General features: G+C 38.5%; 1 protein-coding gene and 1 non-coding gene across 2 annotated transcripts in view; both read left to right on the top strand.

Moving 5' to 3' along the window:
• The window catches only part of ELF1 (E74 like ETS transcription factor 1), a 91,312-nt gene that overhangs the window by 146 nt on the left and 64,808 nt on the right, over window positions 1-26,358 (top strand). The gene's annotated exons all lie outside the window — the stretch shown is intronic.
• On the top strand, window positions 10-81 carry TRNAE-UUC (transfer RNA glutamic acid (anticodon UUC)). The gene has a single exon. It is a non-coding gene; the product is annotated as a tRNA-Glu (tRNA).

Genomic DNA, 26,358 nt, shown 5'->3' with positions numbered 1-26,358 from the left:
AGCAGCACTTCCCATATGGTCTAGCGGTTAGGATTCCTGGTTTTCACCCAGGCGGCCCGGGTTCGACTCCCGGTATGGGAACGTCTATTTGTTTTCCGAAATCCACACCGGGGAACAAACTTATTTTATTTGCAAAGGCTCTGGCTCTTTTCCTGCCCCTTTCGCCGGGTGATTTCGTGGAAAACAAGTCCCAATGTAGTTGTTAGTGATGCCGTGACCTGGCCTGCGGCTCTGGGAGCCACGAGTGCTGCGCGGGGCGGGCTGGAGGGGCGGGGGCGCTCAGGATCCCTCTGCTCCCGCAAGAGGCTGGCGGGGCTGAGCCGCGGAGAAGGGAGTTTCGCTTTCCCCTGGGCCTCCCTCCCGTCCCTTGGGCCCCGGGCCGTCCCTTTCCAAACGCTCGGGAGGTGATGATTAACTCCGGCCTCGCCTTATCTGCCCTCAGCGCCCCCCTCGAGCCCACACCCTCCTCCTCGGCCGCCCCCCTCTGACTGTCCCAAGCGACGCGGGGCGTGTTTGCCCCCTGCCCTGGACGCCCGGGAGCCGGCGCCCGGCTTGCAGCCCTCGTTATCTCTCGGCCGGGCGTTTACGAGAAACCCCCCCACCCCGCCGGACACAAAGCAGCCCGCCAGGCGTGGTGGTGGGGGGGGGGGGGCTCCGAGGGCGGGCCCGAGATCCCCGCTGCCCGCGGGCGCGCTTTCCTGGCCCCCCGACCGGCCGCGTGTCCGCCCAGGGCTCCCTCGCCCCGTCCCGAGGCCGGCGCGAGGTCTTCCCAACTTGACATCGGCGGCGCTGGCCGTGGTTCACAAAAAGTACCCCAGACTCACTGAAAGAGAGCCACAGATTTGAGGGCTTTTGCTTGGGAAGGCCTCTGGGGAAGGGCATCCGTCCCGTTCTCCCCCCCCCCCAACACACACACACACACACACACGCACGCACGCACGCACGCACGCACGCAAACATGCAAACATGCACACACTCTGTGGAGAAGAAAAATACCACTGTGATGAGACGTCTTTAAAGAAAAAATTTGACTAAGGGTCTAACAAACGTTTTGAGCGTCGCTGTCAGAAAATCCTGGGGTGGAGGTGGGGCTTGGAAGCGAGAAAACTGGCCAGAGACTGGGGAGGGGATGTTATAACAAAGTTTCACTGTATTTTTAAATATAGAAGCCCTGTGTTTATTACAAAGAAGGGGCAGCTGTGTCAGCAGCATGTGAGCTGTAAATGAGACAAAAGCGTTATCTTAAATGCGAACTGAAATTAGATAACAGGGTGGGCTGTAATGTTTAGTCTGTTGGGCCTTTGGGAACAAATGAAGAAGGAAAAAGTGGCTCTTGTGAATGGGTTTCTGGTCAGTGCCATTACTAAGAGCAGGAGATGTAGTTAGTAGGTGCGTTCCCAAACTGTACTTGGTAGTTTTAACTGCGCAGTGAGTTTTGAAATAATCTGTTAATGTGGTCTGCATGATTAAGGATGAATTCCTTTCATATTGTAAATAAATTTCCACAACTAAAAATACATGAAGTCATCTTCATTAAGTCAAATATTTGAATGTTTCTGCTCGTCCAAGCCCTATCAGATGCTTTTGAAAGTTAACTGATGTTCACGTTCTTTGGGTTAGGAGGTTGGGGATAGAATATTGAGTGGAACCATATTTTGGCCCCTGTGATTAGCTGTATGAGTTTGTGTAGATCTTTCACCTCTGTGCTCTGGGTTTAGAGCCATAAATTCTTGATAATTCATATCACTCACAGACTTAAGAGTTGCAAGAATTGTTGAGCAATTCTTGTATAGGTAATAAAAGTGGAAAAGCTTCATTTAAATGAAGAATGGGATTGTGTCATGTTTCATGTTCAAAAACCATTTACTAAAGAATTAGGCCCCAATTTGGAAGGAAGGAAAGACCCCTCTGCTTTGTCTCCAGAGAGAGCTTCTCTCCTGACCTTGCTTTTTGTAATGACTTGGTATACTGTACCAAATGTGCTCAAATGGATGTGATTTTCCACTGACACCTGGTATAATTGCAATAGCTTTATATATCCTTGAGGATATACTGAGAGAACCAGTTGGTGACAATATCTCTGTCCACAGAGCAGACTTATATAGGAATTGGATAGGGCAGCATCTGAATTGCAGAATTACTGCAGGAGCACAGAGGTGAGAAATCAGGAAAGAGAACTAGGAGGGAAGTATTTGCCCTGGTCCTTGACGATCAGGTTGGATTTCTGCTAGTGGAGAATGTGTATCATAAAGCTGAGGTGGGGGGAATGAGTATGAGGCTGGCAAGTAGTCTGGTTCAGCAGGAGCACCCTGCCTGGAAGGAGACCATGGGGATCAAGTTGGGACCGTAGAAAGGAATTTCAACTTGATAAATTTTTACTAGGCGACAAGTTGTTTTCTCAAGGGAGTTTTATGTCACGGGAGTTTTATGTCACTAGAGTTTTAAAAACACTTTTTGGGAAAAAAAACAAATACAGTATAATATATGAAAACTTTCTTGTTTTTGAATCAAACAGTACAGAAACATGTAGAATATTTTTTATACCTGATAAGTTTTATGTTTAGCAGTTGGGTGTTAATTTTTAATTAATAGAACGGAGAAAATCAATTAGAAGTAAATGTAAAAGAATGAAATCTAGATTTAAGTTATGAGAATGACCTGCAACAATACTTACTGAAAATGACCTTAATACTCTAAAACAGAGCTGCTACTTACTGTCAGTGAGGCATACACTTTAAATTGGTTAAGACTAGGTGATAAATTTGTAAGGATTCATTCATATACTTATGCCTTGTTACCAAAACACCATTGGTTTTCATGTTTTACGTGTTCTCTCTTGGGCCGCAAAAAAATCAAATGGTGTGAATTTTCCCAAATATTCTCGCTCTTATTTTGATGGAGGTTTATGTATGCTAAGCATGTGCTCTACCACTGAGCTAGACCCACTTCCCTCAAATAGTTGTGGTTTTTTTTTTGAGGTTAATTTTTATTTTTATTTGCCAGCGTAACTTAACTACAGTGGCTTGCAAACTTTTTTGAACTAAAAAATACATTTTACATCACAATCCAACAAACACACACATATATATGTATATAACTGAAACCAAAGTTTTGCCCAAAATGTTTACTCTGAGTTTTCTTATTTTTAAGACTTTTTGGGGGAGCAGTTTTAGGTTTACAACAAAATTGATAGAAGGTACAGAAATTTCCCGTATACCCCCTCTCCACATATAAGCATATATGCTGTTTTTTAATTTTTATTTACCAGAATGGTACTTTTTTTTTTTCTAAACTAAGGATGAACGTACTTTGACACATCATAGTCACCAAAGTCCACAGTTCACCTTAGTTTGGACAAAAGTATAATGTCATAGATAACCATCGTTATGATGTCATACTAAGTATTTTCATTGCTCTAAAAAACTTCTCTTTTCCGGAATGACATTTGGAATCTTTTTCTTTTTTCCTTTTAAAAGAGGTTGAAAGCCTTCATGTCTCTGAGACCACTTATGGCCCACCCATGCATGGACCAGACAGTCTCTAGGTGGCAAATTCCACCACTAAATACTGCGGCTTTTCTTCCAATATTGAGCCCTGTCCCACTGGTCCTGCCCAGCAGCCTTGTGAAGGTGCAGGAGGACCTGTCAGATAGTCTCTTTAATATTTGCTGCTGTTAGATCCAATCAGAAGATACACGACAGTTCAGTAAATATTTACATGGGTGAACATTTGTATTTCAAGATATATAAGGATTAAAAAATGATGCCATTTAAAAATCCAGAGACCTTACCATGGTCTGTAAGGCCCAGCATTGTCTGGCTTCCCCAGACTGGCTTACATCCTAAGTGTCATCTCCTGTCTCCTCTGCCTCTTCATCGTGCTTTAGCCACACTGACTTCTTCCTTTTTGTTTCTTGAACATGCCAAACTTGTTCTTTTCTCAGTTTTACATCTTGCTGTTTCCACCACCTAGAGTATTCCCCCTCTAGCTTGGCACATCTCACTCAGGTCAATGTTACCTTCCCAGAGAGCCTTTTCTGACTGCTCTAACTAGAGACTCCCTTTTCTTCTGATTACTTTCTGGGCACCTTAATGCTGTTTTATTTTCTCCTTTTTCTTAGTATCTGAAATTAACATGTATATTTGTTCCTGTTTATTTCTTGTCTTATTCCACTAGAATGTAAATTCTGTGAGGGTAAGGGTATTGTATAGTGAGGTCATTCTTGTTCTGTAAGATTCAAACAATAGTGGAAAAGTTGGACTCCTCATACATTTCTGGTGGAAATGTAAACTGATGCAGTCACTTTGGAAAACAGTTTGGCAGTTCCTTGAAAATGTTAAATGCTGAGTTTACCTATGACCCAGCAGTTTCACTCCTAGATATACACCCAAGAGAAATCAAAACATATGTTCACACAAAAACTTGTACGTAAATGTTTATAGGAGCATTATTTATAAGCAGAAAGTGGAAACAACCCAAATGTTTATCAGCTGATGCATAAATGAATAGAATGTGGTGTATCCGTACAATCAAATATTATTTGGCAGTAAAAAGAAACGAAGTACTGATATATACCACAACATGGGTGAATCTCAACAGCATTCTGCTAAGTGAAAGAAACCAGGCTCAAAAGACCACATTTTTTATGATTCCATTTATATGAAATGCCCAGAATGCACATCTATAGAGAAAGAGGATCAATATGGTTGCCTAGGATTGGGAGGGAGTGGAGCACAAGGGGATGGGAAGTGACTACTAATGTAAGTGCAAAAGTTTCTTTTTAAGGTGATTAAAATGCCCTAAAATTAGGTTATGATGACGGTTGCACAACTCTGTAAATATGAAAAAAAAAACCCACTAAATTCTGATCTTTGTATGGGTGAACTTTATGGTATGTAATCTATATCTCAGAAAACCTGTTTAAAAAAGATCGAAGCAATTAAAAGTGTATAGAATGTTTTGTCTAAATTTTACATTTGTCATTTGTATGTTAAATATATAAAATAATAAAGGAATGATGTAACACTGCAGCTCTGGCTCCTAGATAGTCCGGGAAGGTAGCAGGAACTCAGTAAATAACTGATGAAGGAGGTTAAAGTATACAGATAATTAGGATACGGTGCATAGTGTGGTAAATGCTTGGAGGAGACTAAGCCAAGGGTTACACGAGTTTGAAGGTCTCTAAGATATCACATCTCAATTTGTGTGAAAGTAATGGGGAAAGTCCTCTGGGAGGCAACATTTGAGATGGACTTGGAAGGCTGGTTAGGCTTTTGCTGGTGAGGATGCTGTTGTGGGAGGCAAGGCGGTAAGAAGGAAGCAGGTAGAAGCAGAGGACCGATAACGGTTACTGGCACATTTTGGCTGAGCTGAGATTACCGGTAGCTTAGAGATGGGCCAGTAGTGATTGTACTAGTACTAGTATAGTAGAAGGCTGCAAAAATAGGTTAGTCTGTAGCAGACAGTGTCGGTGCTGGCAGATGTCCTATGGTGTCTTATCACCACCCACCCCCCAACCCCTAGCATGCTTCTGATGGCTCCCACTTGGGAGGAGCTGTACCCCTCCCTGCAGAGACCTGGAAGTACCTGGGGGCTTATCCCCCTTCCCACAGCAGCTCTTAACCCAAGACTGTCCAGTCAGGGGGATATCTTCGGAGCAGAAACTGCGACTTACCCCGCACTGTATCGTCAGCACTTGGAGCAGTGCTTGGCACACAGTGAGCATTCAGAAAATATTTGAATGAATGAATAAATGATAAACAGGAAGTTGTAAGGTATATTCAGAGTGAAGATGATTTTGCAAAGCCCCTTGATTCCTGCAGAGCATTAAGATAGGAGACTTTGGAAGGTCCTGATTGTGTAGATCCTTAAATTTGGGAATAAGGAGTTTACTGAGCCAGGAGAAGAATTTCTGGTAATAGGGTAAGTGTTTTAATGAAATTAATTTGTCACTAGTGTGCAGGATGAACTGGGGGATGGAAGGACTGTGTTTGTAGGGTCCACCTTGACCAGGGTTGGGGGTTCTTGCAGTACAGTAATAATCTAACAGCTCTCCTTGCCTCTAGTAGCTCCCTAAATAGGGTGGTAGCAGCAGAATAGAAAGGATTGGATAGAAGAGGTACCTTGAAGGAAAAGTTCAAGATGTTAGGAAGTAAGTACCCCTCAAAGAACTAGGGAAGTTTTGAAGCATAGATTTATTTATTTATTTAATTTTAATTTTAATTTTAATTTTTTTTTTTTTTTTGGAGAGGACAATTTTCCTCCTAGGGTTGATCAGACAGTAAATTATTATCACCCACTTGTGAGTGTATGTGCATGTTTAATTTGTTCTTTTTTTCTCTTTTCTTTTTATTGTTTTATGTTTGTGTGTCTTTTTGAACACTGAAATTGTTCACTGAATTCTGAGTGAAGACTATGAGACTGCCACCCTGTGGGCAATATAACTGTACTAAAGTTCTCAAGAATTATAATAAAACTTCATTCATTTGAAACCTACTATTGTGATTGTGATTGTGGTTCTTCCACGTTGGTATATGTGATTATGCTCATTAAACAGAAAATTGAAATTAGTTTGTTTCCTGAACTGTATCTCAGGCTTTTAAATAAATGGAATCTAAAATACAATTAATGCTTCAAAATATTGCGAAGAAACTCATGAATGCTTTTTAGATGGCATGCTTCTTTCTCTAGAAATTGCATATCAAAGAGGGTGTTTTTAAAAACATTGTGGCACGTATGCCTGTGGTAAAATGGTATTTTTTTCTTCTACTTCTTTTAACCCTGTTTTATAGTATGTATGATACTGTCCTTGAGAGTTGTATTTCTTAACAATTCTTTCTTCACTTTTTTCCCCTTAAGTGAAAATGGCCTTTCCTTCCCATTTTTGGTAAGGTTGGATTTTATTGTTAGAAATTCTCCATGCTTTGGTGAACTGCCTTAATTGTATTTATGTAAATAATTTGGATTTTATTGTTATTTATTTAGAAGGGCAGTCTGCTCACAAATTCAACTGGTAAACGAGCTGGAATAAAAATGAAATGGTGGTTATGAAAGAATTGTTTGCTCTCTGCAACTCAGGAAATGGTTCTGCCTAGAACTCTGCAAAATAAAACTTTCCCAGCAGATGAGCCTGATGTTGTAAATGACTTACACGCTTGTTTTCCCTGAAGTGTCTGGAGGGGTGTGGTAGCTTAAAATTTGTGTTAGCAGTAAAGCAGAAGTGGGCTGAAGCCTCATTCTGAGGTTGCAGTCATGTGTTCTGTCTGAATGTGATATCCAGGCTGAGGAAGAGAATAGATGACACATCAACTGAACCCCTTCCCCCTCACGTTACCTGATACTTCACTTCAGGGACCTTACACTTTGATAATGGAGAGATTTTCAAATATGATGTTCATGATTTTAAGTATTCAGATATTTCTCTGAGTTAGTTTTTCTCAAAACTGTAGCATGACAAACATGATGATATACTTCTAGTGTTTGGTTTTATTTAACATTTTCATGGTAAATAGATGGGATTGTGGTTGACTTTTCTAAACTTTTTTTTTGCTACATGTATACCTTATATTCTACAGTTGATGTATACTGTGTAATTTTAAGTGAAGTGGACTATGAATGGTGAAAATGCAAATATTCATCTAGGTCCACTAGGTACATTGCCATATAAAAAACAGTATTATTTAAGGAAAGTAACTTTCAAAGTACTTCATGGTCTGTTTGCTCCTTTCTTAAGTATTGAGATAAAGAGCCAATAAAGATGGAGATACATTTGTGTTTTCTAACCTTCTTTGACGATTTCATTATCATATCGTTTTAAAACTATAAATGACATTGACTTTATATAAAGAAACTTTTAGCTTAATATTTAGCCTACACTTAAGAAACAATCACACAGTATCTGCCTTTTAATTCTAGAATGGTGATTGCTTTAGGGTTAATGATAGCATTCTGTTTTACTTTTTACACATGGGTTCACTTTATCAACTGTAAATATAAAACATTTTGTTCTTTGAAAAATAATTCCAGCATAGATGACTTGAATTTTGATAAAGCTATGACCACTGTTTCCTAAGTCTTGTGTATGTGTTGGGTGTGTATGTACAAATTTTAAAAGATCTTTTAATTTTTGAATGCAAACTATTCACTGTTAAATAGATACTTTTCATTTGAAACTTCTTTTTTGCTTTACTTTCAGTCTCTGGGAATGTACTTAGCTAGTGACTTCTAGATCCAGAAATAGTCTTTAGATAGTCTTAAATCTTTCTTTGTAACTTAATCTTTTAATTTAGTTAAAGTTTCTTTTGGATTCAAAATCCCAAGACAACAGTGCATTTCTGATTCAGGCTGTGTTATATTGCTTTTTGTGAAACTTTTTATCTGTTTCCAGATTTCATTAAACATTTAATTCAAGCTTTTAAGGTTGTAATGGGATTTGCTTTCCTAACGTCTGTGTGTATCACTGATACCCTCTTATGCCAAGGGACCCAGATGACCCTGTTAACTGGGAAGGATGGGGCCCTGCCATTTAGTCACCCACTGAGCAGGGCAGGCACTGACCCAGTTGCAGAGCTGAAGTAGAAAGGAAAGAATCGTCCTAGCACATGATGGCAGGTAGGGGAGAAGGGAAGTATCCAGATTGTAAGGCAGAAGGTAGGCTTAAGGAATTCAAAACTTTAAGCAGGCAGATGGCATCAGGAAATTTCAGATATGAGTGGGAATGTCTTTCCTTTATTTGTTCTCTCTAGGGTTGTTTTTTTTTTGTTTTGTTTTGGCTTTGGGTTTTTTTGTCATTTCACATGAACCACAATTTTATTGTCCCTTAAAGTCCTGCTTTGAAAGACTGTTTCTTCTTTGCCATTTTCAGTACCTTCTAGAATTGTCTTTTGCTAGTTCATGGACCATATTTTAAGAGGGCTTTTTAACCACATGTTTGTAGGAAAAAGAAAGCACTTACAAACAAAAGCAAATCTGCCACCTCACACTCATTAGAATGGCTGCTATCAACAAAACAAGATAAAAACCGGTGTTGGTGAGAATGTGGAGACAGGGGAGCCCTTGTGTACTATTCATGGGAATGTAAAATGGTACAGCCACTATGGAAAACAGTATGGCAGTTCCTCAAAAAATTAGAAATCATTACCATATGATCTAGCAATTGCATTTCTAGCTATATACCTCAAAGAATTAAAAGCAGAGTCTCAAAGAGATTGTATATCCATGTTCATAGCAGCATTATTCACAGTAGTGAAAAGGTGAAAGTAACCCAAGTGTCCATCAATGGATAAATGAAGAAACAAAATAGAGTGGAATATTTTTCAGCCTTAAAAAAGAGAGAAATTTTGACACTTGGTACAATATGAATGAACCTGGAGGCCATCATACTAAGTGAAATAAACCAGTTACAAAAAGACAAATACTGCATGGTTCTACTTAACATTTGCTTCCTAGGATGGTCAGAATCATAGAGACAGAAGTAGAATGGTGACTGCTGGGGGCTGGAGGGGAGGGAATGGGGAGTTGTTTAATGGGTATAGTGTTTCAGTTTTGCAAGGGGAAACAGATTCTGGAGATTGGTTGCACAGCAGTATGACTGTACTTACTACCACTGGACTATCCACTTTAAGTGGTTAAGGTGGTAAAACTTAACATATTTTGCTACAGTTTTTTTTACAAAGACAAACCTGAATTTATATGTGGATATGCAGATTGTAAGGGAGTAAAAAGAATCTGTGATGAGACTGAAGTTACTAATTCAGTCAGTATTCAGGTGCTAGGTGCTCAGGATGTAACAATGAGAAAAGCAGGTAAGGTCCTTGGGAAGCTTACGTCTTAGTGGGAGAGACAGACGTTGATTGAACAAATAAAAAGTGCATTTGAGTGTTATATGTGGAACAGGGAGACCCCTAGCAGAGTAGGTAGAAAGGGCCATATTGAAAAGGTTTCCCCAAGATAGTGACATTTAAATAGGATTTGTAAGGATGAGGAAGCATTGGCTAGGAGAAAGGGGAAAATGCAAAGTGATGGGAGGCTGAGGGAGTAGCATTTTGGAAATATTCCAAAGAAGGAAAGAAAAGGTACACTGTGGGAAATGGAAGAAGGCCCTAGGGCTGTAATGTAGTGAAATGTGTTGGGAGGTGAGGATGGCAAGTATCAGATCATATAAGGCATTGTAGGTCATGTTAAGGATTTTGAATTTTATCTTAAACAGGATGAGCACACGTTTTCAGCTAGGGAGTATGGAGATGGAATGGAGAGGAAGTAAGTTGAAAAAATATATATCTTTTTGTTCAGTGTGGCCTTTAAATACAAATTACCTACTGAATCTGGTGCTTGAAAGTCAGAGAGAAAAATGGTTCAATTATATCTATTCAGATGATGTATCGATTGCCAATGTGGTCTGTTAATATGGTAAAATGTACTTAAAAGGTAAGTTTAAGGAAATTATCAAAGGTAATTGAGCAGAGGTGATTTTCACCTTTATACTCTGAGTTGGCAGTTGAAACCCTAGAAGTGGATGAGTTTGCCCAGGGAGAGTCAAGTGAGAAGAGGGTTTTCAACAGAACTTTTAGGATGTCTGGCATTCAGTGGTGAGGTAGAGGAGGTGGGGCAGAGAAGACTGCAGAAAAGTAGTGTGGAATTGGGGGAAAACCAGGAAAGAGCATTTATTAGGTCTAACAAAATAAATTCTGAAAGTGTTCATTGGTTTAGCCCTGAGTGGTAGTTGACTTTAGTCAGAACGGATTTAATGGCATAGTAGAGGCAGGATTAGATTAGACTAGATTAGAATGAGTCCAAGAAGAAGTGGGAAATGAGGAATTGGAGCATAGACAAATCTTTGAGGAAGGTTGGCTGTGAAGGGCATGAGAAAGGATGGTAGATCCAGTGGGGAGGGTGTGACAATTGGGTATTGAATCGTGGAGTTTGTCTTTTGTTTTGTTTTGTTTTTTAAGGAAAAGCTTGAATTTGAAAAATATCTTCTTTAAATGTATGAAATATATGAAAACTATATTACACACCTTGCTGATTCCCTAAGTAGGATCTACTGAATACAAATATGATCCCACTGACTTAATCTAGATATGGTATTCTGGGACTGTGTACACACAGGTGCAGTCAGGCCTGTTGAGGTACAAAGGTCTGATTGTCGCTATGCTAATTTCTGGTCACCTGAGCAGTAAAAAATAGGGAATCCTGGGTCCACTTAAGCCCTACTAACTTGAATCCTTGGTATAGGACTCAGGTTGTGTGCGTGTGTGTGTGTGCGCACGCGCGCACATGCACTGTGTGTGTATGTCCAGATGATTCTCATGCATCTGTCGTACGGACTGGTTTTGGAGAATCATTGTCCCAAGAATGTTCCACTTTGTGAAGTCTTCTGAGGGCTTTTTAATAGCTCTGTCATGAGGATTAAGTGAGATATGTATGCCAAGCACTTAGCAAGGAAAGATTTTCAAAGTTTTGTATGATTGGGGTAGTGGTAAAGGTTTTTTGTTTTTTAGGATGAAACCAGTTTGATCTTTTCTCCTAGTTGTAAAAGTGACACATGTTCAGTATAAGAACTTCTCAAGCCCCTTTTCCTACTTCATCCCTCCCTGAACCAAGAGAGCCCTGGCGCTTCCTCCTGCCGCCTTGCCTTTGTTTGCTCCTACAACTTCCTCTGCTGATAGTATTCTTTTTCACAACTGCCTGCTGCCTTTATCATTCAGGTCTCAAAGCAGCTGTCACATTTTCAGGGAGGCCTTCCCTACCTAAACTAGGTTTTCTTGGTCACCCTTTCTGTCTCTTTGTTGATTTCCTTCATAGGTGATCAAGGACTGTGTCTGAATTGTTTACCTGAGATCCTGAGTCTACAGTGCCAGGCACATAGAAGCTACTTAAATACCGAATAACACAGGCGAATAATACATATCATAACAATTTTACTAACCAGCATTAAGGACTATAAACTTTCACTTGATCAATACCTCAGATATTGAAATGTGGACCACACATGTATATACAGATGTCCATTGTGCAGTGATACATACTGTTTTCTACCTTGCATACTGCAGTTAGATATATTCTGGAGAGTTTTCCATAGCTTTACCATTTTGTATAGATAATCATTCTTAATAGCGGAATAATATGGCTATTATGAGATATGGTTTCTGTAACATCTGATTTAAATAATAGTTTGTGTTCAGCTTTTTACTGTTTTGAACAGTGGTACTGAATTTTTCTTTGCATGTATATTTGTTCTGTTAGAATAAATTACAGGACTGAAAAGATACATAAAGGCCTTTTGGTTGTGAAATTGCCTCCTGGAATATTCTTTTATGCTCGTGAATAGAGTGCGAGACCATTTATTTCCCCTTTACCTTCTCTAATCATTTTACTCTTTGCTGTCTTAATAGGTAAAAAGCGGTATTGTTTTTCTGCTCAGAGGCTGTGAGAAAGAACATCTTTGAACATCTTATCTTCTCTCATGTTTGGCCATGTTTTGTAAAGTGCCTATTCATGCCCAGTGCCCATTTTTCTATTTCTCTGTTTGGTTCCATTAATAATAGTTTTTCTCTTTCCTCCCACATTTTATTATGAAAGTTTTCAAGCATATAGCAAAGCTGAAATTTTACAATGAACACTCATAAACCAGCCATCTAGACTTTACCATGAACATTTTACAATATTTGCTTTAGCACACATTTGTCCTTCCAGGGAAAAGTAAATTGCAGCCAAGTAAATTGCAAGCGTTAGTACATTTCCATCTAAATTCTTTAGCATGTTTCAGTATTTGTTTACTTTTTTTTTCTTTTGAGGTAAAACTTACGTCAAATTAAATTCATGAATCTTTTTTACTTTAAACATTTTATTTTAACTTAAAACAGAATTCTAAAGTTCAAAGTATTTATGAGGTTTTAAAAGTTTGAGATGTTATAGAAAGGGTGTAGGATTCTAGAAGGAGAATGGTTTCAAATCACTGCTTTAAATGAGCAAGTTATAATTTTTGAGCAACTGTATGTGTCACTTACATTATAATATATATTGCTTATATTATGATATATTATTATTTTTATGGTTCTGTGGGTTGACTGGGTGATTCTTTAGAGCTGACTCAGCGGGGGCTGGATACATATTGTAGGGTGGCTTCACTCACACAACTGGGGCCTCTTTGTGTGGCTCTCATACTCTCATGATGGCAGAAGGGATCCCAGCAGCAAGAGAGGGTAAGCCCCTGTGTGCCTAAACTTTTCAAGCCTCTGCTTGTGTTTTATTTGTTATTAATCCATTGGCCACAGCAAATCACTTGCCCAACTCTTGTTTTAAGCGATGGAAAAGGAGACTCCGCCTTCTAACGGGAGAAGAGGCAGTCAGCCATGTGTCACACAGAGGAGTATGAACAAATTAATAGCTGTTACTGCAGCAGTTTACCACAGGAGGTAAAGCGTTAGCTACCTGGGTATCTAGCAGGAAAGCTTCCTAAGCAGTGAGAACAGGCTGTGCAAAGACCTGGAGGGAAGAATGCTTGATGTGTTCTTGGGATAGCAAGGAGAGGTCAGTGTGCCTAGAAGACGGAGAGCAAGCAGGAAGTAGGAAGACGCTGGGGTTGGGTAAGGTCTTGCAGTCCTTATAAGCAGTTTCAAAGACATTTTTTGTGTGTGTGAAAAGAGGAGCTATAGGAGGATTTTGAAGCAGGAGTGTGATATGGTCTGACTTCCCTTCTTAAATGGATTACTTCTGATTGCTGCTTTGAGAGTGGACTGTAGATAGAGAAGAATGGAAACAGGAAGGCTACTTAGATGACTGCAATGATGCAGGTAAAAGATGACAGTGGCTTGAAACATGATGGGAACAATGAAGTTGAGTGGTGATAGGGGTCTATGTATGCTTAGAAGATAAACCAACAGGGTTTCCTGACAGCTTGGGTATGTATATGTCAGACAAGAGCCAAAGTTTTTTGGTCTGAGCGCCTGGAAGTATTGAATAGCCACCAAGATGACTGGGTAGAGTAGGTTTTGGAGGGAAGATCAGGAATTCAGGTTTGGATATGTTAAGTCTGAGAAAATGATCAGACATTGGAATGGAGTTGTCAAGTTGGATAGAAGAATCTGTGGTACAGAAGTGAGACTAGGAGATAGAAATTTGAGAATGTTAAAATACTTAGAGCATCATATAGGTCCAAGAAATAGTTTCTGAAATGATGGTAGATCTAAAATACTTTTAAATTTTAAAGTTTCACTTGTACCAGTGATATGATTTCAAGTAGGAAGAAGAGCAGCAGAGCAGTTTGGCTGTAGCTGAAATGTGTCTTTTGTGTTGATAATAAATTAGGAATTCAAAGAAGTCATTAATTGTTCATCTGTATGGTGTTATGAAACATGAATAAGTAAAGCCTATAGTCTAAATATCTTATTTGAACATTCCTTTTTATTGAACTGTTTACGGGCTTGCTTCTAATTGAAGAAGTTTATAGACAAGAAGCCTTGTAAGTAAAAGCCTGAAAGGGACAGAGACCATATGTTGAAAGGGCCACAACTGGATAATCGGTCCTAATCTAGTGGGAGTTTTCTTCTTTGTTCTTTCCTCTCTCTGTCTCTAGTTTTATTTGTGATCTGTTAACATGATGAGATGTTCAGGTGTAAGCACTGGGACTAATCCAGAAGCTGTTCTCTGTTAACAAATGCTCTGGGCTTGATCCTTAAACAGGGCTGCCAGACCCAGCCTGACCAGCCTATTCATAGGAATTGGACTGTTCAGGAAAGTTAGAAAGGGGCCTTGCATTTTGTGTAATTTAGCCTTACAGAAATGACCTGAGAATGGCTTGGATTGCGTGGAAGAGAAAAAAGCAGATTTATCATTGAGTCAATATTTAGTTGAACTTCCAAATGTTTTCATTCAGCAAATATTTATTAAACAACTATTGTGGGCCAGGAACGCTATCTGGCAGCAATAAATGACCAATGAGACATGTAAATAAATGGTAAAAAAAAAAAAAAGATAAAACCACAAAACATAAGAAGACTGTCTTCACCAGATATTCCAGCAGAGATGGCAGGAGGAATTATGAAGGAAATCAGTTCACTTTTGGGTCTCCCAAACCTACAGCATGTTGCATATTGTAGGACTGCATAAATATATGTATGAATGGGTAAACAGTGTGGTTCATTTATCTGTTAGATCACTCACAAAATACTGTGGGAGCACAAAGGAGGAAGTGACCAGTTCTTTTTAATGGTGGAGGAGAGGAGGGCTTTGCAGGAGATTCACCAGATGGGGAAGGCCAGCAAATGTGGTGTGAGAAAGCATGACATACTCCAGATTAATAAATTGAGCAAAGCTAGATTGTGGAGTGGATGTTGGAAGGTTTGGAATGGTCACAGGTGAGGCTGTAATAAGGTAGACCAAAGTCAAGTTGCAAAAATATCTTGTATTGGAATTTGTTCTGTGGGTACTGGTAGGCCATTGAAGTTTTTTTCCTAATAGGAATAGAGGTAGAATTTATGAGAAATTCCTTTAAAAAAGATTTCATTCTTGAGTTGGGGAATCAGATGTGCAAATTTGTGTAGCCATCACCATAATCAGAATATAGAACAATTCCATCACCCCTCAGAACTCCCTCATGCTGTCTCTACAGTTGATCACACCCTCCCCCGACCCACACCCCTACAAGTACTGACCTGTTCTCCAACATTACAGTCTTGTCTCTTCGACATGTCATATAAATGGGATCATACGGCCATTGACAATAGCTTCTTTCACTCACCATAATGCTTTTTAAGAGTCATACAAGTTGTGTTCGTCGGTAATTTCATTTCATTGCCAAGGATAGATAGTACTATTAGTATGTTTGTTTATCCTCCCCTTTTTTGATAGGTGTTTGAGAATACATTATGTGTCCTGGCGCTATAATAAGCAATTTAGGTCAGTTTTTGTGGATTTGCATAGCTAGTTGCTAATGATAGTTTCTTCATTTCCCTATTTTGACCAGCAGTGTAATTAAGAGAAATTGAAGTTCTTATTTCTGGAACATATCCTAAAATTCCTCTGCTTTTCTCTTTATATGTGGTTCTTCCTTTTATTAAAGCACAAGAATAATAGCTAAGTAGTTTTCGTTTTCCTTTTTGCTGGGTTTTAATCTTTGGGGCTAAGCATTCTGTGGTTCAGGCCCACAGCAAAAAGTCAAGCCAAGTAGTAAGTCATCAACCTACAGGCAATGATGAATTTCCATTGAGTGCATTTATTTATGAGAAAACCATAATACTAATAATCTCTTTATTAATCTGCTTTTAAATAGAGCCTTTAATTTGTTTTATAGATAAATAATAAATATCAAATAAAATAGATAGTCTAAATCAGGCTAGTTTAAAATAAGAGGCTTGTCTTTTTTTCAGAGCATGGAGTTTTGGTGTATTTTAAGATTAACTTTTTTGGACTTGTGCTAAAAGTCCATTTGCTTAAATAGTCTACTGCTATAAGATAAAGAAATGTTTCTAGAATATTAATATAGGTTTTCTCTTTTTTTAAACCTTTAATTAGTAAAGTATAAGAAGTATAATTGAATTTTTGGAAGACTTTATAAAATTTCCAAGTTGTTATGAATATCTGAAGTTTTTACATACTGCTTTCAATAAACTATATAAAAATTTGATGAGACTTCTTTTTTAAATGTAGCCTTAATGTGATTTTTGTTCTCAGTTCCTAAAACACTATTCATAGGCCTTGGGGAGGCTACAGAATAATGAAGTGTTAGAACTAAAATGGGTGTTCAAAATTACCAGATATCTAGACTCTCCCAGTATTGTACAAAAAAAAAAAAAAAAAAAAAAGGAAACTGAAATCCCTTAATAGTATGAAGTCACTTGTTCACAGTCACAGTTGGTTGTAGAAGCTGCATGATACAGTTCTTGCCCTTAAGTGGGTAACTGGTTTATCAGTGTAGACACAGACTTGTGCAAAATTAAGTTTAATACAAAATGGGATATTCTGGGTCATATAAAAGGCACTGCTTTTCTTAAACAGTAGTACCCCTCACTCATCTTTTCTTGATCCCTTAGCAACAAAATTATTTTTTATCTTTAGTTTCTCACATCTCATTCTCCCATAAATTCTCTCTCATCAGATGTTTAGCTTGTTTTTTTTTTCTGCCCCTACCACACCATGAAAACTCTTTTTCAAAATCAACAGTGATGTCTATGTTGCTAAGTTAACTGTCATTTTCCTCTCAGACCTCATTTTGTTGACCTGTCATCATCATTTGGCACATTCCTTCCTCCTGCAAATACCTTTACTCAAATTTCAGGATGGTACCACATTTGCTTTATTTTCCTGCTGCATTTTTGGGTACTCCTTTTCAGCCTTCTGCCTCATCTTCCATACTTCTAAATATTGGAGTATCCCAAGAGTCTATCATTGTTACCTTTTATGGCAGTAGCTTTAATATCATATGTATGTTAATGACTCCCAAATTTATATATCTAACCCAGATGGGACTTAAGGACTGTGTATTCAACTCCAGGACAATATACTCAGTTTGACTTCTTTATTTGGATAGCAAACAAACATCTCAAACTCAGCGTGTTCAATAACTCCCCCTACCCCAAACCATTATTATCTGCAGTCTTTCCTCTTGCAGTTTTGGCAACTGCAGTTTTCTAGTCATCAAAAATGGAGTTTTGAAGCCTTCTTCTCCCCCACAATCCATTTGCTATCCATTAAAAAAATCTTGTTGGATATTCTTCAAAAACATACCCATAATTTAATCATATCTTCCTCTTCTGCTGCCTCCTTTGTCTAAGCCGTTATCATCTTTTCTGAGTTATTGCATAAGCTTCTTCTTGCTTCCATCCCTACCCTTCTGTAGGCATTTTTCAACACAGCAGTCAAATCTTAGAACCCAGCTACTCAGCACTCCCCAGCTAAAATCTCTAAATGGTGGGACTCTGTTGTTTCTAGTACTTTTCCTCCTCCTGTTACTCTCCTCCTTGTTTTCTCCACTTGAACCACGCTGGCCTCCTTGCTTTCCTAGGACATATCAGGCAAGCTCCCTGTTAGAGTCTTTGCAAGGCTTTTTCTACCTGGAATGTTTTTCCTTAGATATGTCTTCATGGCTAGAGGTCTTTATTCAAAAGTGACCTGGCAAGAGGAAATCTTCCCCAGCTAGTCTGTCTAAATTGTCACATTCTTCTCAGTGCTATTTTATATTTTCTTCTTTGTCCTTATCACTAACATACCATATATTTTATTTGTATCTTTTATTTATAATCAACATATATATATATATTTAGTTCATAACATTTCTCTCTTTCTAGCTAGAATGTAAGCACCATGAGAGTAGGGATCATTTATGAGCAATGTATCTTTCTTTACTGAATGTATTTTCTTATTTACTTGTAACAAGAGTCTAGAACAGTGCCTAGCACATAGTTGGTGCTCAGTGAATATTTGCCAAATAAGTGAGTGCCTAGGAGTCCCTCAGATCTGTTACAAACTTGACATCAGTCAAGTCGCTTCTCTCCATAGACCTCCTTTCCCTATTTTTAAAATGAGATTTGATTGCATTGATTTTTTAGTTTTTCTTAAAACACTGAAGACTTAAATGTATATAGTATCAAGATTCCTTGAGGATTTTTTATAAGACTTCAACTGCTTAACAAAAAATTTTAAAAACCACTGGACTGAATAGAGGATCTCTAAGTTCCCTTTCGGCTGTATGGCCATTTCTTGTAATAGTAATTGTAAGTGGGGTTTTTAGGCGGAGCCCTCATGCAGAGAAGGCATTTGAACTGAGACTATGAAGGATGAATGAGTGGATAGAGATAAGGGAAAGGGTAGGAAATAAGGTAAGTGCTTTCCAAGCCCAGGGAATGAATGGAGCAATCCAGAAGTTTTCAGTAAGGCTGGAGGGTGTGTATGTACAAGAGAGAGAGAGAAACAGACAGTGGGGATAGTTAGAGAGTGGGGAAGACAGGGCTGGAAACAGGTGAATCGAGGTCTACCCCATTACTACTGAGCTTGTTTCTGGGAGTAGGCATGTGTCTTCAATAAGCTTCTCTAGGTAATTCAGGTGCATCCCTGGTTACAATCTACTGAAGTAAAAGATAATACTGTCTTTAATATTGAATTCTGAATTGTAAGAGAGAGAATTCCATGACTATATGAAACTTTAATTTCAGTTACCTTGTTACCTGGGAGCATCATAAAGAATATAATTGTACAATCAATTCTTGGTTATTTTTGACATGAAGGGAAAGTCTAACACCTAAAATAACAACCAGCAATAAAATTTTGTAACAAGTTATTTACATGAATTCAGCTATATCCGATCTTGGGCCAAATCAAACAACCTAAGTGTCCATCAGTGGATGAAGGGATAAGGAAGATGTGTATATATACAGTGGAATGTTACTCAATCATAAAAAAAAGAAATAATACCATTTTTGACAACATGGGTGGACATTTAGGGTATTATGCCAAGTGAAATAAGTCAGACAGAAAGACAAATACTATATGATTTCACTTGTATGTGGAAAGTAAAAAACAAAACAAATGAGTAAACAAAGCAAAACCAGAGTTATAGATACAGAGAACAGATGGGTGGTTGCTAGAGGGGAAGGGGTTGGGGTGAAATGGGTGAAGGAGGTCAAGAAGTACAAACTTTCAGGGGTTAAGTTTAGCTTAGTGGGTAGAGCACATGCTTAGCGTGCACAAGGTCCTGGGTTTGATTCCAATATCTCCATTTAAAAAAGTATACACTTCCAGTTACAAAATAATTAAGTGGTGGGGATGTGATATATGGCATGATATAATTACTACTGCTGTATTGCATAATAAAATTATTGGTCAGTTATACCTCAGTTTAAAAAGAAATCACTGGTGAAATCTTGTCTGTTAAAAAAAAATTCAATGTGGACAACAAAACCACAACTGACTGCTAAACAACCACTGAAAAAAAGACTGGAGCCTAGCAAAAAAGATCTTCTTCAACTGGAAACATAAAGAGGGAACCAGAGCGGGATAGTAGAAGGGGCATGCTCGTGATATAATTAGGCCCATACCCGCCAGGTGGGCAATCCACAAGCTGAAGAATAATTAAGTCTCAGAGGCCCTCCAGAGGAGTGAGAGCTCTGAGCCCCACATCTGGCTCCCCAGCCCAGGGTTCCGGCATTGGGAGGAAGAGGAGGAGACCCGAAGACATCTGGTTTTGAAGGCCAGTGGAGCTTAGTACCAAGAGCCTCACAGGACTGGGGGAAACAGAGACTTCATTCACTTGGAAAGTATACATAGACTCTCACGTGTGCCAGATCCAAGGGCAGAGGCAGTGATTTCATAGAAACCTGGGCCAGACCTGCCTGCTGGTTTTGGAAGGTCTCCTGGGGACATAGGGGATGGCTCTGGCTCACCCAGGGTTCATAAAAGCTGGTGGCGGACATTCTGGGAATGTTCATCTACATGAGCTTTCTTGGAGGCTGACATCTTGATTTGATCATTAGCACCAAGACCTAGCCCCACCCAACAGCCTCTAGGGAAGCCTCAGGCCAAACAACGTACAGGGTGGAAACACAGCCCTACCCATCGTCAGACTTCCTAAGCCACAGGTATCTGTCTCTAGACATAGCCCTCCCCACCAGAGTTCCAGGACCAAGCTTCACCCAGCAGTGGGCAGGAGCAGACACCAGCTGCTTCTGCCAGGAAACCTGCATAAGCCTCTAGTCCGACCTCATCCACCAGGGGGCAGATACCAGAAATAAGAAAACAACAATCCAAAGCCTGTGGAAGGAATACATAAACACAGGCCAGACTCTACACTGGGACGGGCTGGACCCTGGCCCTTGGGTGACAAGAGAGGAGTGTACTGCTGGGATGCATGGGATGTTTCCAGGGGGCCACCTCTCCAAGGTAGAGAAACATAACTAACCTACCTAAAAATACAAATAGAAAGATAGCCAATATTGAGGTGGCAGAGGAATATCTCCCAGGCCAAGGCACAAGATAAAATCCTAGAAGAAGAAATTAGTGATGAGGAGATAGGTAATTTACCTGATAAAGAGCTTAAAGTAATGATGGTGAAGATGTTCAGAGAACTCAAGAGAAGTAGAGATGCACATAGTGAAGTTTTTAGCAAACAGTTGGAAGATATAAAGAATACCCAAACAGTTGAAGAATAAAATCACTAAAATGAATAACACACTAGAAGGAACCAAGAATAGACTAAATGAGGCAGAAGAATGGATCAATGAGCTAGAAGACACATTAGTGGAAATCACTACTGCAGAACAGAAAGAAGAATGAAAAGAAATGAGAATAGTTTAAGAGAACTCTGGAACAACATGAAGTACATTAATATTCACATTATAGGAGTCCCAGAAAGAGAAGAGAGAGAGAAAGGGTCTGAGAAAATTTTTGGAGAGAGAATAATCAAAAGCCTCCCTAACTTGGGAAAGGAAACAGTCACCCAAGTCCAGGAACTGCAGAGAGTTCGACATAGGATCAACCCAAAGAGGAACACACCAAGGCACATAGTCATCAAGTTGACAAAAATTAAGGATAAGGAGAAAATAGCAAGAGAAAAGCAACAAGTAACATTCAAGGGAACTCCCATAAGGTTATCAGCTGATTTTTCAGCAGAAACTCTACAGGCCAGAAAGGAGTGGCATGATATATTTAAAGTGATGAAAGGGGAAAACTTACAACCAAGAATACCCTATTCAGCAAGGCTCGCATTCAGATTTGATGGAGAAATTGTGCTTCACAGGTAAACAAAAGCTAAAAGAATTCAGCACCACCAAAATAGCTTTACAACAAACGTTAAAGGAACGTCTTTAGTCATCAAACCATAAGAAAAGAGAATAAAAAGAAGAAAGGAGGGGGAAAAAAGATCTACAAAAGATTGCTTTGGCAGTTTAGGGTCTTTTATGGTTCCATATAAATTTCGGAATTGTTTGTTCTAGTTCTGTGAAGAATGTTGTGAGTATTTTGACAGAGGTTGCATTGGATCGGTAGATTGCTTTGGGTATTATGGCCATTTTGATAATGTTGATTCTTCCAATCCAAGAGCACAAGGTATCTTTCCATTTCTTTGTATCATCTTCAACTTCCTTCATCAGTGTTTTACAGTTTTCAGAGTACAGGTAACCTCCTTGGTTAAGTTTATTTCTAGGTATTTTGTTGTTTCTGATGCAACAAATATTTATGCCAGTTACAAAATTCTGGTTTTTGAAATGAATAAAAAAAGTGAATGAAGGGCCGCAAATAGCAAAATATCCTTTCTTATGGGTGAGTTGTATTCCATTACATACATATGCTGCATCTTCTTTATCCATTCATCTATTGATGTGCACTTAGGATGCTTCCATATCTTGGCAATTGTAAATAATGTTGCTGTTAATAGCATGGTGTATTTATCTTTTTGAATCAATTCTTATTTTGTAGTTGGCTTTATTCCTTTGATAACTATGTAAGTTTAAAAAGCTAAAGCTCTAAACGTTCTTAGAAACAATGAACAGTACATATAGGTAAATTTTAAAAATATGTGCAGTATATTGTATATATGCATTTACTTGCAGTTTATTTTATATGTGCAAATTGTAACAATTCGACCTAATAAAACTGAAAAATGAAAAAAATTCAATTTGTAATAAAATCCTGATATGCTACAGTTTCTCCTCAAAGAACTGTTTTAGAAAAGTTACTCATTCACGTGTTTGAGTTTCTGCTATGTGTTGGGCCCTATCTTGGTGGGAGGAATAGAGTAGTGAGCAAAACCAGACAAAGCCATGGCCCCTTTTTGCCTTTGGTATGCCTCTTAAAACACACAGACACTTGTCCAGGAGGACAGTTCTTATGGATGAGTCCTAGTAATCTGCAGAAGTGGGAAGGAGGCCTTAGTTTAACAAAGCTAGTGGTAGATAATAGAGAATTAACTGTGTTTTATATGTAAGCTCACATTTGGAAATGCTATGCATTGCTCAGAACCTGGGATTACGCTTTGAGAGATGTTAACATCAACAAAATTCTGTCCCACCAAACGATTTATAATACTGATTCTCAGTCTTAAAAATTTTATTTGTATATTTAAATAGTAGAGAAGAGTGATTTTGGTCATTTATCATGTTGATGGTTTGATCTTTTCGTCTTCCACCTCTGGATGGAAGCATGTTAGCTCTTGATCCAAAGGAAGATCCAAACCATGCCTTTTTTTAGCCCAGGTTTCCTAGGTATGAAAGTTAAGGCTGTTCTGTGTTTTCATGTGCTAGATGTCTTGAATTTGAGTTCAAGGAGATGATGTAAAAATAAAAGGGAAAAAGAGAGTGCAGTAAATTCTTTCCATTAGTTCTAAAGAAAGAGTCTTAACTTTAGTTGGCATTTAATAAATTCATTCAACTGAAATCTTTCTCAGCTAATTGTTCAAATATAAATGTTGGAAATTCCCCCAGACAGCCATGACAGCTTTATATTAAGGTATATATTGACTTGGAAGCATATCTAATTTGAGAAACAAACACACTTACAGTATGTACTGGTATACTGTATTTCCATAACATAACTTACATAAAAAGTTTGTCATCCTGAAGTATTGGATACTGGTTGCTTCTACTATGAAGCATAATAATAACAGTTAATGTTTATGAAGTGTTTACTAAATTCCTAGTACTGTGTTAATCACTGTATTACACATGAGCTGGATTTCTTTTTGAAGTCAGGTTTATTGAGACACCGTTTATATACAGGGCAATTTGCCCTATTTAGTTACACAGTTCTGTGACTTTTGACAACATGTGCAGGTCATGTAACCTCTACCACAGTCACCACACAGGTTATTTCCATCACCCCAAACAGGTCCCATGTTCTTTGTAGCCAGCCCCCTCCTCTCATTGTCAGTCCCTTGCAATTACTGATTTGATTTCTGTCCTTTTTGTTTTGTCTTTTGCAGAATGTCATATAAGTGGAATCGCACAGTATATATTTTGAGCTTGGCTTATTTCACTTATCCAAATGCTTTTAGATTCATCCATGTTGTATCCTCTGTCAGAAGTGCGGAAGTTCATACCTTTTTATTGCTGATAGCATTCCATTGTATGGATATGCCACAATGTGTTTATCCATTCACCAGTTGATGGCCGTTTGGGTTTCCAGTATTTGGTGATAGTGAATGAAACTGCTATAAATACTTATGTAGAAGTTTTTTAGAAAAATAGTTACATATCTTCATTTCTCTTGGATAAATAACTAGGAATGGGATTGTATAAGTGTATGTTTAACTTTACAAGAAATTGCTAAACTGTTTTTCAAATAGGCTGTACCATTTGCATTCCCACCAACAATGTGTGAATTGTAGTTGCTCCATATCCTTACCAGCCCTTGGTATGGTTTTTTGTTTTTAAATTCACTCTAGTGGCGGGTAGTGGTACTGTGACTCTAATTTGCATTTCTCCATTGAGTAATGATGTTGAGATCTTTTCTGTGCTTAATTGCCATCTGTAGCTCTTCTTTGGTGAAGTTACCTGTTCAAATAGTTTGATCTTTTAAAAAACTGGTTTGTTTTCTTGTTTTTGAATTGCAAGAGATCTTTATGTATTCCAAATAGTAGTACATGAAGTGCTGTTAGCCTAAATTACGGATAAAGAAGTTAACGTACAGGATTGTTCAGTAATTGCCCAGGATTAGATAGGTAATAGGTTCCAGAGCTGGGATTTTGAGCCAAGCAGATTGACTCTAGAACCTGTGCTGAACTGTTTGCCTTTGTGTGTGTGTGTGTGTGTGTGTGTGTGTGTGTGTGTAAATTGATTTTTCAGGCCTGTGACTAGAAACAAGATCTAGTTCCTTTAGGTGGTAAAATAATGCTAATAGGGACACCCTTGACCAAGGAGGCAACATATTATAATACCAACTATGGATCACCTCTTTGGGAACAGCTGTTTGTTTCTGTTGAAGAGGGGTTATTCTTGTCACTTTATGGCTCTCTTCACTTCTGCATACTGGTGGCCAAAAGTACTTCTTTTAAATTACATTCCAAATATATGCCATTATCAAATAATGAGGTACTTTATATCAATGGATTTTCTCTTTAGCAGAAGCTTATCCTTTTATGTATCCATACTTCATAAAAAATTTTACAATTTGATGTTAGTCATTTTGTGTTTTAAAGCTGACTTCTGGGCACTTACTATATGGTGATATCCTCGGAGAGTATGTAGAATTTACTGAACTTTCAGAGTGACTTCAGATCCCAGTATTTTGAAACTGGTATTTGTAGCGTTAGAGGTTTTTAAAAAATCTCTCACTATCTACTCTGTCTCTTGTTTGTTCTGACATCATCCTTTCACTAGTTCCTCTTTTACCCCTTATAACTTCTAATTCTGATTCGCTGAAAGATAATTGGATTATTAGGCTTACGTGGATATTGTCTAAGATAAATACCAGCTCTGGGAAACGACTTGGGGGTTTTCCAGTGACCATCTCCTGTGACTGCTCAAAGGGCTTTTTTTCTTGGTGTGTGGATTCCAAATAATCATTCTGGATAAATGAGCTCTAAAACAAGTTAAATATGATATTTGACAGCAGAAAGAGTGATGTATTTTTAAGCATAATTTTTATTAATAACTTGTTAAATCATGAAGATTATTTTAGTAAAAAGATTGGTCAAGCAGTGTTCAGTAGCATGGAATAAATAGGCACTTAATGGGCAGAAAGTTGGTTCACAATCATTATGTTTTGTAGCAGTTTGTGAAGTTCCTGTCTAAGTCTGACAGCATGTCCTCTCAGCTGTGCCTCTAGTAAGGCAGAGTAATTACTTCCAAGTAATTAACTAAAGGGGGAAAACCTTGCTAAATCCTATTTACTTTTTGTAAAATATTAGGATGAAAGCTAGCTAGTGAGTTATGCTTCTTCATTTAAAGTACTTTTGGAAGTGCTTAATGCTTTCAAGCCATTTTGATCAATTTAAGCTCTTAGAATAAATACTCACCCAGGGGACAGGGTAAGTAGCTATAGTAACTACCATTTCAGCTGCCTGGCACCTTGTCTGATATTCGGTGATTTTGAGAGCAGAACTTTTTGAGAGAGGTATTGTCAAGCTGGCAATTCTATTCGAAATCATTTTGCTATCTTGGACTTTAATTCTTTTCCAATCTCGTTTGCCTTTTTGTTCTGTAAACCAGATTAACAATTCACACTTATTTTTCCCCTGAACTTTGAATTTTCTAGTGGATTTTATCTGTTTAATGAACTTATAAATCTGCATCTGGTATTGCAGTTTGCTAGCTTTTCCAGATTACATAGCAATATACCCCTTTTATATAAGGGTTAATGAATAGCCAGGTTAGACTCACCAGGCCATTGTTACATTAAAAGCCAGAAAGTTGGCTGCCTCCCTTCCATTCTCTC

Source organism: Camelus dromedarius, chromosome 13 (assembly GCF_036321535.1).
Source record: "Camelus dromedarius isolate mCamDro1 chromosome 13, mCamDro1.pat, whole genome shotgun sequence".
In the NCBI taxonomy this organism is placed as follows: Eukaryota; Metazoa; Chordata; class Mammalia; order Artiodactyla; family Camelidae; genus Camelus; species Camelus dromedarius.
This window is presented reverse-complemented; position numbering and strand designations above follow the sequence as displayed.